This window comes from Myotis davidii, unplaced genomic scaffold (assembly GCF_000327345.1).
Source record: "Myotis davidii unplaced genomic scaffold, ASM32734v1 scaffold164, whole genome shotgun sequence".
In the NCBI taxonomy this organism is placed as follows: Eukaryota; Metazoa; Chordata; class Mammalia; order Chiroptera; family Vespertilionidae; genus Myotis; species Myotis davidii.
In genome coordinates this window covers 584,359-589,114 of record NW_006296417.1, presented here as the reverse complement: position 1 = coordinate 589,114, position 4,756 = coordinate 584,359, and positions in this window count along the sequence as shown.

Sequence of the window (4,756 nt, the reverse complement as noted above, 5' to 3'; positions counted from 1 at the left end):
CGCCCACAGTGGGAGGGCAAAGCTGCGGGCGATTTAGAAGTGGCCACAGGAAAGGCCGCCAGCCCTCCGACCCGGGGAGAGGCGAGCAGGCAGCGCAGTCCTGCGTGACAAGAGGCAGCCGTGGCCCATCTCCTCTCCGGGAGGATGTCTGAGAGCCCACAGGCAGGCCACTCCCCGGTGCTTCCGATCCACCAGACCACCAGGTTCGCACGGAGGGCAGGGGCTCGGCCGTGAGGCACTGCTCCCCGTTTATGCACCGAGAACGCACCAGGCGTCTCTGGGCCTGGGGCGCACAGGGCCCAGGAGCGTGTGTTCTGACGGGGAAGACCCACAGAACTCCAATCGCGATCGACTCAGCAAAGCCAACTCCAAAACAAGGGAGGTACCTGGATAAAGGGGTGGGGGGGGTGTTGACAGGATGAGATCGTCCCGATCTCCAAGCAGAGACCACAAGTATCCAAACCGATGGGGCCAAACCAACAGAACGGAGAGGGGAGATGACGAGTGAGTGTCGTCCTCGGAGACCAGCAGCCCCGTCGTACACGCAGGCGCACAGTCAGCGGGGACGGGTCACTGCACAGCACACTCCATCACCTGGGTCCCACGACGGCCGCAGCACAGGCCAACCAACAAGAGCACACGCGCTCCTCGAGCTCACGTGCAGCCTCACCGAGCGCCTCGGTCCGAGGGGGCTGCTGTCAGACGCACCGTCCGGCGGCTCACGAACAACAGCAGACACTTAGTTCTGATGGAAGCCCGAGACCAGGCGCCAGCAGGTCAGGTGAGGGAGCTGCGGGTCGGAGACGCCTCCCTCTGTCCCCACATGGCAGACGGGGTGCTGGGAGGGAATCAGAGGATGTGGGCCTCGCACGGGGCCACACGGAACCCCAACTCTTCTTCGAGTCCCACCATGCTGTGTGCTCAGGGACAGGTCACGGCCGCCTGGCGCTGGTCTGCGCAGCCTCGGGGCTTGGGGGGAAGCAGGGAGGAACAGAGAGCTCCACACACACACAGTGGGGCCCTCGCTGGGGTGGGGGCCTCCATGCAAACCCTCCTTCAGGCGCCGGGCGCGTCAACATTCAGGAAAACCAGGTGCAAGCACTTGTGCAGCCCACACACCCAGGAACCCCACCACGTGTGTTCTTTCTCCATTTGGACCCCTCGAACACGGACCGCGTTGAGCTTAGAAAGTACCGACGCCACAGTCTCTTACTGGGCTGTGGTTGAAACCAGCAACGTGACCGTCAAACTGCCCGCAAGATAGGAGGGCCGTGCAGGATGCCCACCGGCCACCAGAACGTCTCCCAGCTGCTCGATCCTGCGTCTGTCGTGGCTCCCAATGACCGTGGCAGAAGGGACCACGTGTGACGGCAGATGCTGAGAAAGACTCTCAAAGCCAGCGACTGGACTCGCCCAGGCCCCCGGGACGGGACAGTGGCAGCGCCCGGGGTTCCGAATGCTGCCCTCCCCTGACTAATACCGTTTTCTCCGTACAAAGGCATCATGTCTTCCCGGCAAGGCCAGGGCCCGGGCAGGAGAGGCAGGCGGGAGGCTCCGGGGGGAGGGCTGGCCCGCAGGCGGGCAGCGCGGCTGGGAGCTCAGGAGGCCGGCCTGCCATCAGGTACAAGACAAGTTTAGAAATGTCCAGATGGTGGAGGAGGGGACCTGGGCAAGAAGGGGCCTCGTTCCCAGGTGGCCGCAGGGGCGACACGGAGGCGGCTCTGACAGGGGTCACCGTCAGAGGGAATGTCTGTAAGGGCCGGCATGCCCGCTCCCTCCCCAGCCAGGCTGTCTCCTGGCCGCAGCCACACAGCTGCCCGCTCTGTGCTGCCTGCCCACGGAGCGCTCGGCTCCAGGAGGGCCGCCTCACGGAAACAACGGGTCCGGGCCGGGTGCGGGGAGCGGGGAGCGGGGCCGAGCTCGTGCTGAACAGGGGAACGCGCTCCTGGGCTTCAGTCGCTCAGTCGCCAGCAACAAGCCCCAAAGGGCCTGGAGGGCCGGGCGCTGCCCCGCTGCCAGGGACACAGAGGTGGACAGCCTTCACGCTGGTGCGGGAAGAGACACAAGAACCAAGCGTGCATTGCACGTACCTCACCAACTGCACGGCAGGCGCTAAGAAGAAACACGGAGTGGGGTTCGTGAGAAGGGCAGCGATGCTGATTCGGGGAGCTGGTCGGGAGCTGGCATATGAACACGGACCCAAGTACTTGAGGGAGCGGCCGGGGGCCACCTGGACCAGGCGCAGGCGGGTGAGGAACAGCAGGTGGGAAGGCCCTGAGGTAAGCATGACCTGGCTCATCTGAGGACCAGGGGGCCATCGAGGATGGACGTGAGGGTCCGGGTCAAGGTGGCAGGTGGGGTGGGGACAGCGCAGACCAAGCCTGGACCGTGTGCTGTGTGCGGGGAGCCTGGACGGCGAGGAGGGACCCCAGTGGGGAGCAAGGGAGGGAACTGGAGCAAATCAGGCTATGGAATGTGGGAGTGGAGTGGGCACTGGGGAGCCACTGAGGGCTGGAGCGAGGGACACCAGGCCTGGCCAGGCCCAGCCTGCCATGGGGCAGCCCCGCAGACCCACCCGGAAACCCCGCAGCCGGTACGGAAATCCTGCCTCACACAGCAACAGCACTCCCCGACGGGTACGGCTCCCAAACCCATGGCGGAGTCTCGAACCTCACCAGCTGTGTGACCTTGAGGTCCCTGCCTCCCTTGTGCATGGAGAGAGGACGGGACGGAGCTGGGGACGGGCTGCAGGAGAGGAGAGAAGACTGCGCCCACGGCAGCTGACTCAGCCTGTGCCAGCAGGCGGCTCTGAGACACCAGCTGGACCCAACCCAGGCAGTGGGCGGGGGCCTCGGGGAGGGGGACGGAGCCACAAGTCCTCCCCACAGGCACGCGGCCCAGCCTTTTGGTGAGCCGTCGTCTCCAACGTGACCCACGTTGGGACCGGGCTGCGTGGCTACCTCACTCCCCACCGGTCCCCCACGTCCGCGTGCCGCACGGCCACCCAGCAAGGGCAGGGCTCTCTCGCCGTTTCTCTAAGGCAGGGATGGGGAACGTCCGGCCCGCGGGCCATGGAAGGCCCGAGAAATCACTTGGTCTGGGCCTGCCGAGGCGTGGGGGCGAGTTCATTAACCGTTTGACCGACTCGAGCAGGCAGGTTTTAAAGGTGACTTTGAAGGGCGCACGAACGACGTTATAAACGTCCAAATGGCCCTGGCAGGGAACACGGTTCCCCACCCGGCTCCCAGACCGGGCTGCCCTCACTCCGGAAGGCCCTCGAGGCCTCTGTGCCCACCTGCCCTCCAGCACTCGCCCGGACAATAAAGGCTTCTCCACCTCTTCAGCCCGTGGTGCCACCAGAGCCTCACGCGTGGCGCCGTCAGGTGAGGAGCCAAAGGCAGGACGGGCCGAGCTGGGCCTCGGCGCCGGCTCCGCGAGTGCTTCCCGAGCGGCCCCTGGTGTCTAGGAACAGCCCGGTGTCTGAGTGCTCGCCCTCAGCCGCAGGGTGTGACCATGTCTCCGACAATTAGCTCTGTTTTCATCTAGCTGCCAAGCTGCCTGGGCAGAGTGGCTTATTTACGTGGCTCCATTTCACAATCCAACCCCGCCAATTAGTCCTGTGAAACTATTCTTTTTTTAAGAAAAGGGTTGTATGTACTCCGGGACCGTTACGCAGACTCGTGAACAGGTGTCGGGTCCGGGGTGTCTGCGAAAGCGGGCAGAGGTGGCAGAGAGCAGGGGGGTGACTGTCACCTACTTGGCCCTCCTGCCAGCACCCACCTCGCCCCTCTCTCTCTCACACACACACGCACACACACGCATGTGTGCACGCACTGGTTCAGCCCACACTCCTCCCAGGCACAGAAGCCGGGACCCTGGCGATGGAAGGGGGGAGGTGCACGGCCATGCTCCCGGACAAATGCCTAGAGGTCTGCAGAGACAGGCCCCACAGAAGACTCCCGGGTTGCCCCATCGCTAGTGCCATCTTCCAGACCCGGCCCAGCTCCGGAAACCACCCCCAGGGTCTCCCGTCCAGTGCTGGTAGTCCCCCCCGAACCCCCAGGAGGCGGTCATCTCAGCAAGCTGACCCCCACAAGCTCCGACTCAGTCTCTGATGCCCGCGATCCGGGTCTGCGCGGCTCTCCGCCCAGGAGACCCTTTCCAGCCCAGCCACCCAGGAGTGAGGGCACAGGGCAGGGAGCCCTAGCAGCTCTGGATGAGGAAACCAGACCTTGTCCCCGGCCTGGTGGACTGCCCGGGAGAGGAGAGAAGCCCCACCCCGCCCGCCTCACCTCACCAGCAGGACCACTAACCCGGAGGCCTGAGCCGCTGGCCACCCACAGGCTCTGGCACCTGCAACGTGCCCTGGGGAAACTTGTTGCCTTGTGCCCCCGAAGCGTTCGGGTCGTGTTTCCTAAAACAACTGTTCTCTCTCAAAGAAAAAGGGAAAAAATTCCAGAAAGGGGGGCAGAGGTGGAAGACGCCAGAGTCGGCTGAGCCCACAGGACCAAGCCCCGGAATGAGACCCCGCACGGGTGCCTCACCCTCTGCAAAGCCAGCGGTGAGACGGCTCAGCCAGACGGGTGCCTGGCCCCCAAACGGGCCAACGTGAGAAGATACGGAAAAAATGCCGTCTTCCTTCCGCAAGCGAATACTAAGTAAAGACAAGCAGGGTCCATTCTCACTGAAACTGGGGCAGGGTGTCCCCCCGAGGCCCTCTGGACGGCCTGGGCACAGGGCCCCGGGCAGCTGTCCC